At 39.0% G+C, this 16,918-nt stretch overlaps 1 pseudogene; it reads left to right on the top strand.

The window, feature by feature from the left end:
* The first annotated feature begins 10,392 nt into the window (after positions 1 to 10,392).
* The window catches only part of LOC122062673, a 32,987-nt pseudogene continuing 26,461 nt past the window's right edge, over positions 10,393 to 16,918 (top strand).

The following is a 16,918-nucleotide window of genomic DNA, read 5'->3' as shown; positions in this document are numbered from 1 at the left end:
TTGTTATCAATCGGGGCCTAAATAGTGTGAGAAGGAGAGAGGATTGTCGACGCTACAAATTAAAGCCTCCGGATGAATGATCCCAAAGATTAAAAGACTATAGTTTTAGGTTTCATAAGATTTTGCCTTTTTCTTTTTTCTTTTTTTTTTAAAACTAGACGGCTGTATTGAGAGTTTGATGTTAGCTCAGAAAATTCATGGAACAAACAAGTGCAGAAAGTAGAGATTCAAGGGCTATCAAGACTAGTGAAACTTTTTTCCTCTGAGGACTCGTCCAATAATACATTATTTTTCCTCCTTTTCCAGGAAGGATCTTCCCCTGCATATGGGAAGGTGCTGCCCAAAAAATAAATGAAAGTGTTAAATACGACAATGCTTAATTGGGTCCGGCTAGTAAGAGAAATTTACAGTGTTATCCCTCTGAAAATGCCACTATTGGAAAGACATCCCTATCTGATACCAAAGTATGTTCACATTCCTTATTAGTCGTCTCTGTGAATTGAAGCTTTGAAATGTCCATTTTACCTTTTTCACTAAAACACATAAACCCAGCTTATTTTAAAGTAACCCCTCATTACTCCTCACCTTCACCGAACAAAACCCATCTCCCCTTCTCTATCCCTGAGCACATCCTCGCCGTTCTCCATCCCTGCACAATTTCCGCCCTTCTAACAGTCGAATGCTCCATTTGGGTTGAACAAGGCAGTAGCAGCGGCAATTTGGACGTCGGGAGAGGCGCCTTCCTTCAAACATTCATTTACCCATCAAGCTTGCCCTGTTCTAGCGGTGACAAGTCCAGCCGATGTTGTTTAACTCCCTAATTTGACTCTCTTTTATTCTCAGATCTGGGTTATAACGTACCTTCCCTTAGGCGACCCTAATCTTTAAATATCAACACCCAAAATCTTCTCAGACCTGAGAACCAAGTGGGAGACAAAACCTGCAACTGCCTTTGTCCGCCATTCCATGATTTCAGCGATCAGTAGTAGTTGGTCCAAGTTTGAAGAAGACCCAAGACCAAGACTGAAATTAATGGGGTCAAGTGAATCAATTCTCTTCTAGGAAACGTGATAGAGCCGATGAGGTCGACATGAACCCGCGAGGACGGTGATCATTTTGAAAATTTTCCACCCCAGTGGCACGAGTCCCCAATCCAAGCCTCTTATTTTGGCTACGTCAGTATTGGACCCTGGCATTCAGGGTCATTCAGACAGGGAGAATGACCGATCGACCGCCATTGCTCTGCTTTTCATGGTTTGGGGATGACAAACGAGTCGAGGATGGAGAGTATAAGGGTATCTGATGGGATACCCTGGTATTTCATGGTTCCCCACGTACTTTCATATATATCAGCACCCTCCCCTCTAGTTTAAAGATTCTATCAAACGTCTAATAGGTGACTAACGGTGTTAAACTGACCTGTAAAATGACCAGTTTATCATTCTAGCAATATACCTATATTCTCTTCCTTCCTTCTCTTTTTTTCATCAGAATCCACATTTCTTTGAAATAACAAACCTTCGGAAGAAGCTCGCACCTTGCACTCAAGCAAGCTTCCTCTACTTCGCATTCTCGTCGAAGAAATAGTGCTCGCACCCGAATCATTTGGTATAGCTTCACTCTTCGATTTAGCCCTAACCGCATGAACTTGTTTTTCTCTGCATAGCTTTCATCGAGGTGCCGCTTTAGTCTAGCCTTCAACGCCATCAAAGCTTTCAAAGTGTTAATTCCTAAATACAAGAAGAAGAAGATGAAGGAGAGCGGCCTCACATAAGACAAGTACATGGCAACAGAAAGAAATTGAAGTGAAATCAATGATCTGGGCTAATCTAAAAAAAAAAAATCAAAACCCCATCTATTTCTACACAATCTGATCGAACCATCAGATGTTAAGATGTCAAAAATCAAATTCAACCATCAGAAATTTATATTAGTTAAAGGCAATGCCCAAAAAATAGAAAGAGTTGATTGGTTTGTTGTAACCCGGCAGTCACTGAGAGGGGGGGTGAATCAGTGAGTCCAATTCCAATCCCCAAAAATCTGTCTGATGTCTGGCCAAAAAAAACCTGATATACCTGTCCCTGTTTGCACACAGTCGTATGCACACTCAGCCTCTCATAGGCACTTCCAAGTATGCACACCCATTCCACATTCCACGCACTTCAATATAAAATACAAACAACAAGCACCCACAACACAGGGTTTTTACGAGGTTCGGTAATTTGCCTACATCCCCGGAGTAGTGCCTGTAAAGGCTTTGTACCTACTCAATACACTACTTTTGACTGCACCCACAGTCGGGAGCACCCACACCCAATTTTCTCAAGCCGAAGCTGAGATGGCACTCGTAGTTCCGATACAATGTGTAGCACCCACTACACGGGAGCACTCACTCCCGGTGCTTAGCACCCACTAAGCACACAATAAATAATACAATTAAATTGGGCTTATATCAATGCCCTACAGTCAAGCTCTGCCTAGCATATGCATCCACAACTAGCTAGCATGCTTACAGTTCATCCACAACTAACCTAGCATGTATACATTCATCCACAACTAACCCTAACATACATACATACATGTAATGTAAAATCACAGGTTAGAGAATCTCACAACCGATTGCCTGGGATGACTGGAAACTTGTACTGACAAGTTTGGTGCTCACACCTTCTCTCTGCTTGGCTTCTTGCTCTTCAAAGCAAACACATCCTTGCTTTCTTCTCTTCTTCCTTGGCTTTGAGTTAATATACCATTAACACACTTCAACCACCTCTTTTACCTCCTTTAATGGTCTAAGAACATTTATCATCAAGAATGTATGTTCATTCAAGGACCAACAAAGAGGGGGAAGCTTCTCCTACCAAAACCGTAGCATTCTTTCACTCAAAACCCATTTTTCTTGCTTCCATGGCGTAGGGCTTGAAAAAACGAAGAAGCCGCAACTTGGTTCACCCAAATCCGACTTAAAATGAGGGAGATATGACCTTTTGAAGTTTGAGCAATGAGATAGCCTGAAATGGAATCTTCGTACGGGTGGCGTAGGCTACACCGGCGGCGCGCGCAACAGGGGCGAAATTTGACCGTAGATCTCATATAAAAGATCTTATAATCCAATCCGTCCGATTAAACCAACGGACAATAGATCCAAACCGTTAGATTTGAATCTCGATGACGTCATCATGACGTAAGCGCTGACATCGTCAGAAGTGTTGCCGATCTATGATTGGTTGCTTTTTCGGATTTTAAGGGAGCTTGTCTCCCACTCACAAAAGTGAAAATGCATATTGACCGTTGGATCCGAATCTTCCATGATGGCTTTAATCAGATTTCATGAGATCATTAAGATCGGAATCCTTTTTGTACCTTCTATACACGCGCGAAACACAATAACATACCTTGATATAGTGTAGCGCCAGTGCATCAAGAATTATGCATCTAACCAATCAAATCCCACCCGCAAGCATCTATCTCGTCCATATCACACCAAAATCTCAGCAGCCTTTGGATGGGCATCAAGCCTACGTGGTCGAATCTTGACATCCATTTCACTTCCTTTACTCCTCTTTATTACAATGAAGCCCCTGCCTCCATATGTTTCAGTGCTTAAAGACCCCTTCCAACTCAGACCTTCAAAATATTTAAATTACACAAAAGCCCCTCGAATTTCAAAAATAAATTCCGAAAAATCCACCCAACACCGAGAGCTACTGATGGATTTTCGGTTTGGATTTTCGAACCGACTTTACAGAAACACTTATAACTTTTTCATACGATATCCGATCAAGATGAAACGAAGTGCGTTGGAATTGTAACTGGATGCTCTACGACTTTTCAGAAGACTCAATCATCTGAATCATCCATGTAAAAAGACCAAAATGCCCCTACACCTTCCAATGACGTATCTTTCTCATACGGAATCAGAATGCGATGAAATCAGAACCGTTGGAAAGATTGTATTTTTGTCATATTGTTACATGTAGAGCGCTTCCTTTAAAAAATTCATCTTCAATGCCGAAACTGCCCTCGACTACCACAAATGCCGTAACTTCTTCATACGGTATTGGAATGTGACGAAATCAAATGCACTGGACTAAGTAAATTACAATCTATCTTTTTCATGAAGAACCGATCTTCCAAAAATGTCATTTTCACTGTCAAAAATGCCCTCAATCGTAAATAGACCAATTTTGCCAGTTTTGACCCAGAAACCCGCACCACCTATTAATGATATATTAAACCACTCCATGCATACCAAGCTGCTCTGTTATCTCATCGGTGACAGTGGACATTGCCATGTAATCATTTTCATCCACGTCACCCAAACTGGCCACGTCATCACAGCCACGTGGCCGAGTTGCCAACAAGGACAACCATAAAACAACAAGATTGGTTATGGGAAGCCCATTCATCTATCCATATGGGAGTTACGGAAAAACAGAGAGGGTGCATGGGTTTAGAGAGAGAGAGAGAGAGAGAGGATGCGAGGAACAGCTTTTGACCATCACCATTAACTATTTCTCTAATCTTATTAGAAAAAAATAAAAACTATTATTTGTTGTAACAATTTTTCTTTCTTGGTATCATCATTGGCAGTACTCTTGGTGGCTCTGTAATTTGAACCATTGAAGTTCTAGACATGTCGTTCATCTGCTCACTTCCATTAGTAGCATCCTAAAACTTTTTAATGCTGTCACTTTCTATTATGATTTTCGAATTTTTCAACGTCGTGTTGGTTCATTTGCTTCCATCAGCCGTCTAAAAGGAAATTGAGGGACAAGTAAGTCATTGAGGGCATAGCGATGAAAGCTACGCAAAGAACAGAAAGTTCGTGCGGTTAGGGCTGCGGATTAGAGCATTCAAGAAGGGGCACCGATGTTGGGAGGAGCCTGATTGGAGCAGATCCAGATTGCGATGAAGACAGGCAATGACGATGGAGCAAATCGCCGCAGGATTTTATTCAAAACACTGTCGATGGTGGAGAGTGGAGTGCGGCGAGCTGCGATGAAGAAGGGAGAGAGAGAGAGAGAGAGAGAGAGAGAGAGAGAGAGAGAGAGAGACAGTTTAGTTTTTTTAGGGATTAAGGGTTCATTCATATGGAAGGGTAATTTTGGAAGAAAACTACTTGCTTGAGTGATGATGTCATCACTTAACAGGGATATCTAACAAAAAGGGTATGTTTGATAGAATCTTCAAACTACAGGGGAAAGTGCTGATATATATGAAAGTATGTGGGAGAAACTTGATATTAAGCCATAGTTCAGGGGAGGGGAGTGTAATTTCCTCATAAAAAAATAAAAACAAAATTTACATATAAATGGTCAGGCTAAATGGTCAGGTCGAGTTGAACTTGTAAACTGGCCAGGCCAATCAGGCTTACCCCCTTGCACCATGTACTACATGTTTATATCAATCAGGTTGGTCTAGGTCAGGCCATAAACGTGTCACGCTCGATCGGGTCTATTGCGTCGAGCTTAAAATTGACACCCTAGTTCCTGCAATGAAGGCAAAGGTGTCCACGGTCTCCACTTAAATAGCAGATGCACAGATGGAGAATCGAACATAGGACTATATGCCTATCCACACAATCCCCAATTCGCCCTAACCATCTGGGCAATTCACAAATGGATTGAGAAATGGGTATATAGTTCTTCATAAAATATGCATAATTCATTGGACCATTGAATCTCAAGTTCCAACACCAAAAAAACATGTGTGACAATAATCCAATTCTTATCCTGGTTTCAAGTATCGATATCATATTGGTTGTATCGACTGAGACCGATACTGATACTTGATCAATCTGGATTGGTTACCCATATCATATTAGGGTTAAAACAGTAAAAAAAAATATACTCGTTTTGAAAAAGCAAGGGAAAAAATCATTGATACACACCGATCACATCCGATCCAAATTGATATCGGATCTATATCAACAGGTACCGATACAGATACCAAAATCCATGATGCTCTCAAAAAAAAAAAAAAAAAAAAAAATCCACCACCAGTCGAAACATCTTATTAGGACAGCCACCAATGTTCATTGATCAAATAATATCAACATGTACCCAAATGTTTTAAAACCAATTAAAAGAAGGGTAATTTACAGCGCCATCCCCTGGAGAATGTCATAATTATAAGAACACCCTCTCTGTTTCACCAAATTAGACTCAAACCCCCTATCGACAGTCACTGTTAAGGTATATAATGAAATGATGTTTTTGCCCTTATGATTAAAACACTGATAAGTTACTCATTTTCATTATCTCAAAAATACTCCTCTTTATCATTTTACCATTTTACCCTTTCATTTTGCTTCTCTCCATACCTGCGACCAATGGGTTCAGACGAGTATTGCTAATTACGTCGTCGATGAATACTTCTCCTTTTGTCTCTTGGGAGAAGTGGGCTTTCCCTCGCTACCATTTTAGGTCTCTGGCGAGAAGGTTTTTTTTTTTTTTTCTATGTTTTTCTCTATCGTGTCATTCTGCCTTTCGTCTCCGTTCGTCTCTGGCGAGAGTGCGCCTCCGAAAAGGCTCTCTGTTATTCTCCTTGCGTTCAGTCAAAGGTACCAATCTTCATATCTTCTTGTCTCTCTCGCTCTTTGTCGAATCTGTTTTAATCTTTCGTGGTGCTTTGGTTAATGATGTTTTCAATCATAGTTTCAAGTGAACACATCGGCTGCGCATCGGTAGCTTTCTCCTCGACTAACAGAGATTCATTCTTATGAGTTCTTTCTCTGTAAATAGTTGTCTGTTATGTTGTTAGGATTCAAGTGATCAATTTTCCTTTTTCTCTGAGTAATTATGTTTTATTCTGTATTTTGTTGTTGCAAGTTCGAGATTTTGTTCATTCTGCATTGTATGACCCGAAGCATGGATATTTTTCTCAAAGATCAGGTTCAGTTGGAGTGCTCAAGAACAGCATCAAGCTCAATCAGCTTGAAGGTACACTCAGATTGAATAGAAGAGCCCCCCTGTTTCTTGTTTGAGACTCAGATGGAGTTTTGAGAACAACCTGTCCTTGTTCCGACTGACTGAATTGGTATTTTAGCGTATGACTCTTATTGTTGATTTCATTTTGGGATATCCCCTGTTCTTTTGGATTACAATATAATTATCGAGTTGTGATTCCAACTTTTGGGATTGAAATCCAGTTCAGTTTATTCCTGAGATAATGATGTGCTAAAAATGTTCAAGGATTTCTCTGGAGCCTTGTCGCCGGCATGTCTTGTTTACACAAACCCTAAATTCGATTTCTGCCTTGATTTTTATGATAATTGGGAGCTTGGTTAAGATTCAAAGAAGCACTGTAGACATCGGACAGAGGCTTCAACAGTAATGCCGATGAAACTGACGACAACGCTACCTTCATATCTCTTTGTCTCTCTCTCTCTCTCTCTCACTGTCTCTCTCCCAACGGATGAAGGTAGAAGCCTTCCTCTGACACTTTCAGACTCCTCATAATGGTTTTGTTGGAATAGAGAAGGGAAGAACAATCGCTAAGGGGAGGAGATTATTATTATAAAGAGAAAAATATTCTCAAAGTTGATCTAGCGAGAGTTGTGACACCCTGACTTTGGTCGCCGTCTGACCGATGCCGCTGCCGCTGCGTTGAACAATCATTGGTGGTCCAACAATTACAATTTGGGTTAAATAAATATCAATCTATTGCAAGGGTATTATTGGTACTTCGTATTTTATAAGGGTATTTTGGTATTTAAAATAAAATATAATTACTGACATCAGCAAATAAGGTATATTCCTTAACGGTGACTGACAGTAGGGGGTCTAAGTCTAATTTGGTGAAACAAAATAGGTGTTCTTATAATTATGACATTCTTCAGGGGGTGACACTGTAAATTACCCTTAAAAGAATGGATCTCAAAAGTAACGATCATAACAAGGAGACCGTCTTGTCAAAAGTAGTGACTGTTTGGCAATGAGAATTTCTCCATTTTGCTTCTTATAATCATACCTATTGTAGATCTTTGTCAAAAGTGGGAACTCATATCACTTGTAATCTAAATCCAATCTCCTAAGAGTCCTTCCGCTTTCATGTATAGAACACTTGGCAACACTATTTGTACTCTTATATAACTCTACTATTGTAGAAAGGATACAAGTACAACTAATGAAAACCACTAGTAAAGAAGCATTGTTTCCCAAGTTCACACATTCTATTCCCTCTTCCCTTCTCCTAGATGGGACCAGTAGAGCTTGCACAGTGGTACCTATTGGTGTAAGATCCTTTACGAACTGGAAGAGCAAAGCCAAACTTCACGGTATTACAGATCAATAGTCCAGCACCCCAAATGGCTAAGCATCTCACATACGTTACAAGTACAATTAGTAAACCCATCGTTAGATATGGGAATACAATTATCTCAAAAAGTTCTCTGCTTGTTTTTACACTTGAAGGCTTAACGTAATTGATTGAATCGCTTTAAGTGTGATAGCAGATGGAGAGAGCAACGCCCAAAATGCCACGCATTCGAATATAAGAGAATGTACCAATGTGAAGCTGCGAGGAATCGGAACTATCCCTTATGAAGACTTTGCCTTCTCTCTTCTTCTTGAGCATTGAGAGAGTGCATGGTGAAGGAGGTGAAGGATTTGGAGAAACAATGGAAGGTCATCTAGAAAAATTGTTACCATTGTTGTGACAATTGTTGTTGTAGGAGTGATTCTTTTCTCTATTATTCTCTAGTACTATTTGCTGATCAAGAAGAAAAAAGGAGAATCCGTCAAAAGAGAATGGTAGAACTTAGGGAAAGTTACATGATTACCCACTTCTGGGTTTCTTTTAACAAAATTACCCAGCAAAAGTTTCAGTTAACAAAAATACCCAAAATTAGGTTTCCCTTTACAAAATTACCCACTTAAAGTTTAAGTTAACAAAAATAACTAAAATTGAGTTTGGGTTTACAAAACTATCCACTCAAAGTTTTAGTCATAAAAAAATACATGATTATATGTGGAAGATGAAGAATCACTATTTTGGGTAGTTTTGTAAACCCAAACCTGATTTTGGGTATTTTTTGTTAACTAAAATTTTGGGTAGGTAGTTTTGTAAACTCAAACCTAATTTTGGGTATTTTTGTTAGCCAAAACTTTTTGTGGGTAATTTTGTAAAGAAAAACAAAAAAAATGGGTAATCATGCAATTTTTCTTAAAACTTATGTGTTATCTACTTGGTCGTTGGACCGAGTATAATGACTAGAGAGGAATTGAAGTGGCCTAGGATGCTCTCTTGGTCAAATATCTAAGCTCTCCGGCCCAAATGCACATGTTGCCATATGAGAGAGAAAGAACATGTTGTCTAGGCTCATACTATTTGTATTTTGTCTTTAATTATTAATTCTACCCTTTTAACAAACTCATTAATATGAACAAAATTCCTTTAGAAGATTAAGGAAGGGGTAAAAAGTCATAACACAGAAGAATCTTCAGATGTACGAAGAAGATGACAGAGAAGGGACAAAGGGATCCATGTAAAGCATGGGCTAATGTTACAAAACAATCCTATCAGAAAAAAATCCGTTCTTAAGGCTATGTTTGGTTGTAAGGGGAATTAAAGAGAATGAAGAGAAATTTTCTTACCTAAAAAAGAAATATATGTAATCATTACACATGTGACTTTAACATTAATTTCAAATCATTCTATATTTGGTTATAAAATTTCATTTTACTTTGCTTCCAAAATCCTTTGCTATATAATATGTAAAATAAAAAGGATAATTTACAACGCCACCCCCTGGAGAATGCCAATATTAGAAGGACATCCCTCTATGCCAATATTAGAGGGACACCCCTCTCTTTCACCAAATTGGACTTGGACCCCTTGCTATTAGTCAGCGTTATAGGATATACCAAGAATGCTGACATCAGCAATTCATATTTTTCCTAAATACAATTTTTCCTTTAAAATAGAGAAATATCGAAATTGCCCTTAATGGTTGTATTCCCAAAATCGATTGAACAATGAAACTCACAACTCAATCCGATCGCATGAGTCACCAAGTTGGAGAAGAAGATCCCTTATACCTAATCGATCGGCGGCTGCAACCCTTTCCGGCGAAGGTGCCAAACCTTCTCCCTCACCTCCTCCTTCTCCTCCGTCGCCGTCGCCGTCGCCTCTGCCTCCATTTCTACCACCAGAGCCTGGCACGCCACCGACAGATCCAGCCTCATCAATCCAAATACTGGCGATGGAGACCTGCACAGCCTCTTCAATGGACTTACCAATGGTGAAATTGCATCGATCTCTAGACCTTGGTTCTTGATTCTACACCAAAGGTTCGATGGCTGAGTTTTCCAGACCGCCGCCGCTGACACCACTTCTTCTCCACCACGTTGACACCGCTTCCCTTCTCTACTTCTCAAGTTCCCTAATATGGCCTCTTTTGTTTCTATGTTGCTCTACCAAGTCCTCCTGGTGGTTTCCCTCTTACATCTCTCCAATGCTGGAAGGAGACTCACTAAACCCGTGGAGGACCAGTCTATGCTCTTCCAATACCACAATGGTCCACTTCTCTCAGGCCAAATCTCTGTTAATCTCATCTGGTACAGCAATTTCTAACCTGCCCAACGCGCCATTATCTCATATTTCATCTCTTCCCTCACATCATCCTCACAAGCTTCATTGAAGACCCAACCCCAACCCTGTATTCTCACTTGGTGGAAGATCACAGACAAGTACTACCACCTCAGCTCCAAGAACAAGAAGCCCTCTTCCCTTTCTCTCCAAATGGGTAATCAGATCCTTGACGAGAATTACTCATTGGCCAAGTCCCTCACCATGAACCAAATCTTGCAGCTCACGGCTGGAGCCGATCATAGAAATGCCGTTAATGTAGTTCAGACTGTTGCAGATGTTGTTAGGACTCCCTATGGGTTTGAGTTTAAAACCCTATTGAGGAAACCACACAGGAAAAACAAGAACACGAATCTAATAAAATTATGGAGGATCGATTTGTACCTTTCACCTAGTATGCTGAAGATGATTGATGTTGGTCACTCCCACTTTCACTCTATTGGCTTGGCTATGGATCTTCTACAACCCCTTAAACCTCCTTGGTTCTCTCACTTTAGTGGTAAAGTGAGGAAGAGTGAATAATGGTTGTAGGGACCCAAAACCTAGTATTTATAATACTGTCCTGCACTCAAAACCCTAAACCACAATGGGTTGAGCCAGCATATCCCTAAGCTTGAGAGTGGACCGAACCGGTTTATGCAATTTGACTCTCACCCATTTAATCAACCCGAATAATTAATTTAGCCCATAAATCCAACAATCTCCCACTTGGGCTACATTAATTATAAGGATGTCTTTTAAATTGGTGTGGCCATAGAATCTTATTACATTAATCACTCTTACTGTGATTCAGTTGAAAAACCACTCACATCGAATAACAGCAGAGATACACCTCAATATACGGCATAAAACTTTCTGTTATTACAAACATAAGTAAGTTTCTTAACACGAATCTATGTGGGATACCATCATAGAAATATTGACATATCCTCAAATTACACTGTTGTCATTCTATGTTGGTCCTTAACTGAGATATTAACCTTCACTGTGGCAAATCGCCTTTGATCTGTGGTTAATATCTAACTGTGGCCTTCCGCCTATAAACTGTGGCAAATATTGCCTATGAACTGTGACAAATACTGTCTTAAAATGTGGCAAACATTACTTTTTGAACTGTGGCAAAATATTACCTATAACCAAGACAATTACTGCCTATAAAAACATTCTTAAATGAAATCATAAACCAACTATTTCAATAAATAAATGTGCATAATGTAAATGCTAAAACTTAACCATAATTCATCAAACTGTGCCCCAAAACATACGGGCTAAGGTTCAAAACATAAACAAATACTAAACAAAATCAAAGCTCCCACTAATCAAGCATTTCAAATAACTGTATGTAAAGAAATCCTAACTACTTGATAGAACCAAATTTTACTTGCTCTCAATTACTGGTGATCATTCTACCTCACCCTTTCTTGGTATCATCCTGCTTATCAGCCCCAGAATTCTTCCTCTTCTCTAACCATTTCTTGAAAATAAAACAGTCCTTCTTCACATGTCCTTTCTTATGGCACCAGAAACACTCTACGTTGTTGGTATTCTCTTCATCCTGAGCCTTTTGAGATGTGTCAAGTTCTTGAGAACTATTAGTCCTGTCATATGGCTTGACGATTCCCCTGTTGGAAAAATTTTTGTTCCTTCTGCTTGGTCCACCAGAAGATCCCTTGTGAAAAGTTGCATGTGCACTCTCAAACCTAGTTTGTTTCAATTTTTCTTCCTCTTGAGTGCAAATGGAAATGAGCTCATTTAGGCTCCAATCATCCTTCAGTGCAATGTAGGTAGATTGGATAACCTTATACTGACTAGGGAGGGTATTCAGTGCAATGTGTATAATATATTCTTCATCGATCTGTATTCCAAGATCCTTAAGTTTACCAGCATCAGTAGCTACACCCAAAATGTATTCTCTAACACTCCCAAATCCATCATACCTTGTATTCATTAGCCTGGTCATCAATGTGGTTTTCTCAGCTTTCTTGTTGTGTTGAAATCTACCTTTAATAGCATCCAGGAATTCTTTTGCAGTGTCTTTGATCTCTATGTTCCCACGTATAATTTCAAGAACTGCCTTTTTTAAAACCAGTATGCACTTTCTGTTTGCTTCAGTCCATTTCTTAAACTTGGTCCTTTCAGCACTTCTGCTCGAGTCTGTGAGAGGCTCAGGTTTAGGCTCCCTAAGTGCCGAGTCTAAGTCAAGAAGACCTAAATGCAATTCTAATTCCTCCACCCACTTTTGATAGTTGTTACCAGTGAGTATTGGGATGGAAGATACATAACTTGAGGGAACTGCCATCTTACTACAGCAGTAACAACACCATACATGCAAATATCAAAATATAAACCATAATATAAAAGCATGTAATACCATCAATATATTTTAAATAAGAGTTACAACTAAAAATGTATCCCTATCCTTTGGGACAGGAATTAGCTGATGCTCTTATATTATTCTTTTAACTGTGAAAACAACACTAACTTTGGAATTCAATCACCTTTGGGTAAAAGAACTCCAAATTCAATGTCCCTTTCTGAAATGTGGATGATTATCCTCAAACCTTGATGACATAACCTTTGGGAAAGTATCACCTTTACTGTTGGAGAAGATACAATCGAACTGAATGTACCACTTTGGTGGGTTTCACTCAGTTCTATCATATCTTTCCCATTAGAGATGTATATCTTTATGTTCAAAACATACATATAAATGTCACTAGGACAACAATAACCATACAAGAGTCACAACCGCAACTACATTCCTATCCTTTGGGCTAAGAATGCACTGGTCCTCTTGTAAATTTATATTTACTGTGAAAAGAACAATAACTTTTGAAATCCCCTCACCTTTGGGCTTAGAAACCTCTAGGTTACTGTCATTTTCTTAACTTTGGTGACATCACCTTTGGGCAAATGTCACCTACATTGTTTTCCTGTGGAAAATCATGAAATAATAAGATGTACCACTTTGGTGGATTCCACCTCATCATTTCATGGTTTCCTAAAGCAAAATTACTTTGCAACTAAGAATGAGCGGAAGCTTACACCCTTTTCCATATTAACATATCTCAATTTAAAAAAAAAAACTTCTCAATTTCATGGCAACCAATAACATATATATTTTTCAAAGCATTGATTTATGCCATTTTGTTTCAATGATTGAAACTAAATACAACATAAAATTTCAAATAAACATGTCATATTAAAAAATTAGATCATTAAATGTGGCCCGAAACAAAGAATCCAACGCAAAAAACAGATTTCAATTTGGCCTTAAAACGAACCTTTAAATGAAATTTAAAGTAGTTTAAATAAAAACGCCCTTTTATTTCAATGATTGAAACTAAATACAACATAAAATTTCAAATAAATATGTCATATTAAAAATTAGATCATTAAATGTGGCCCGAAACAAGGAATCCAACGCAAAAAACAGATTTCAATTTGGCCTTAAAACGAACCTTTAAATGAAATTTAAAGTAGTTTAAATAAAAACCCAAAATGAACAAAAACCAAACAAGCCTTTTTTTTTTTAAATCAATCAAGACCAACCGGTTCGGCCATATGAGTTCCGGGTCAAATTCGGGTCAATTGGTCAACGACCCGGTCAACCTTTGACCGAGTCAAATAGTACATATGAGTTGACCCACTGTGTCGCCGGTTCGAATCGGTAGGGTTTCCGAGTTGAACCGGCGATGACTCGCCGCCGTTTTTTTTTTGAAATTTTTTTTTCTCTCTCCTCCGGCAGCCGGTTTCCGGCGGCGCGTGCCGGCGCGTACGGATGTTTCCGGTGACTTGCGGCATACCGCCGCGACCGTCTTCTCGTGGTCTACAACTTTCGTGAAGAAAGTTTTCCCATACAGGATTTTTAAGTGATGGTAAAATTACGATTTTTATGATTTTCATGATTTTTAATCAAATCAGGTTTTAAGTAATAATCAAAATCTTCATGTACAAGAAAAATTCAATCGATTCTTGTCCCATGTGGTCTGCTCTGATACCAATTGTTAGAACTCCCTATGGGTTTGAGTTTGAAACCCTATTGAGGAAACCACACAGGAAAAACAAAAACACAAATCTAATAAAATTATGGAGGATCGATTTGTACCTTTCACCTAGTATGCTGAAGATGATTGATGTTGGTCACTCCCACTTTCGCTCTTTGGCTTGGCTATGGATCTTCTACAGCCCTTTACACCTCCTTGGTTCTCTCACTTTAGTGGTAAAGTGGGGAAGAGTGAATAATGGCTGTAGGGACCCAAAACCTAGTATTTATAATACTGTCCTGCACTCAAAACCCTAAATCACAATGGGTTGAACCAGCATATCCCTAAGCTTGAGAGTGGATCGAACCGATTCATGCAATTTGACTCTCACCCATTTAATCAACCCGAATAATTAATTTAGCCCATAAATCCAACACTGGGTAGCTCAAAATTATCAAATGAACAGTAACTGAATCTCACAAAAAGGGGGGAATGTTCTTAAATCAGAAAATCTTAAACATATTGGGCATTAGAAACATTAATTAAGTTAAGGATGTTCCTTATTTCTCACTTATAAACACTAAAACGTCATTACCTACAACTAAAAGAACTGAAGAAGAAAACGAGTTAAAAAAAAAAAAAAAAATCAGTAAGAAGAACTAAATTAGCAGAGTCCAGACTCCAAACTGAATAATCGGAACAGAAATTAAGATTTCGGAAGAAAAAGAAGAACACAATTCTCAATTCTTACCAAGAAAAGATTGCAGGTTGAGTGAGAGCAGCAACTGCAGTCACAGCGACAACAAAGGGAAGCATTGCCAATAACATCTGAGAAGGATCGCTTTTCACTTGCTTCGGTAAAATACTCTGAGAGTCTATTCCAAACGACAACAAAGAGGCATTCCCATCTCTTCTCTGCTCTCCAACTCTACCTATTAAAGGCGAAGTGGAGCAAGCAAATGCAGAAGACGACCCACCACTGAACTTCCTTCGAAGATTCAAAACCGAATAACAAAGACCATAGTTTCTTCCAATAGAGACAGAAACAGAATTCAAACTCAAATTCAGCTTCAATGAACAAAACTGGGTCTCTTCTCGCAAACGACAGGTTTTGCTGGTTTTGTTGGTTTTGCTGACTGGCTTCACGAATGGAAAACAAGAAATCGCAGCTATGAAAGCTTAGAGAATAGAGAAACAGAGCAGAGGATCGATGCAACTAGGGTTTCGGCATCACTCGAACATGTCTGGTGTTCTCTTGTTTTCCCGGCGAAATTTTGGGAGGGAAAATGGAAAATGAGTCAATAAAAGCAGAGACCGTAGCAGTGAAGAGTCGAGATGAGGCGATAGCGAAGCTCTGTATTACAATTATTATTAAATAGCGAAAGTCAATATATCATAAATAATGGATGGTTGATATTTTTTTGATCAAAGAATATAACGGTGATAATGACTAGCGCATAGGAGACTCAGTGTTGGTGTTTACTGATGGTCTGAAGTTCTGAACTCTCGGCAGTTAGTCATATGTACTCTTCACTGTCTTCAAGTGCTGAGGAGACCATAAGATTCTGATAAAGTCGTGCGTTGTCGAGTTTGCCCCGTTGGTTTCGACCCATTAAATAAGTTCATTGGTTGTTGCATGGCTCGGCCGCGTGGTCGTCCACTCGTGAGATGGGGTTGTTAACTAGGAATCGAATCTTTAATGGAATATTTACATTAATCATCTTCCCAGATCCGGTAGCTAAGTTGGATAGGAATATTTCTTAAAAAAAAAAAAAAAAAAAAAGTTGGGTTAGAATATTCGCAGGATTTGTAAAATCTATGATCAAATTTGAATTCAAGTACTTCAATCTGATTTCCGGATGTTATCCAATTCGTCTTCCTGAATCAACATGTATCTGTTGGCAACAAATTATACAGTAGAAAAGTGATAAATGTGCGGGCGTGCCAGAGACGTACAAACTTGAGAGAATGGTTATAGAAATATTGACTGACCTCTAACCAAGGAAAAAGCAAGGTCATTCCATGCCTCAATCACTTCAAGGACTTAAAAGTGAAAAACAAACTCTTGAAAATAGACAAAAGATGAACTCCATCCATTAAAATTGGTCCAAGCAAAACACAATAACATTACATCAATCATGGCAAAACAAGGGACAACCATGAAAGTAAACTGAGGAAGACCATAACAAAACATAGGCTGTCATGTTCTTTGAGACAGTCATGACGAAGCACAGGCTGTCATGGTCTTGGTAAGCAATAAAATTGATCTATTGAGAAAAAATACAAAGTAAAACTAATCTAAGGAAATGTAAAAATACAAATTGAAACTATTTTGTTTG

The sequence above is a fragment of the Macadamia integrifolia genome, unplaced genomic scaffold (assembly GCF_013358625.1).
Source record: "Macadamia integrifolia cultivar HAES 741 unplaced genomic scaffold, SCU_Mint_v3 scaffold1082, whole genome shotgun sequence".
In the NCBI taxonomy this organism is placed as follows: domain Eukaryota; kingdom Viridiplantae; phylum Streptophyta; class Magnoliopsida; order Proteales; family Proteaceae; genus Macadamia; species Macadamia integrifolia.
Note: the sequence above shows the minus strand (reverse complement) of the source record. Positions and strands in the feature narration are given on the sequence as shown.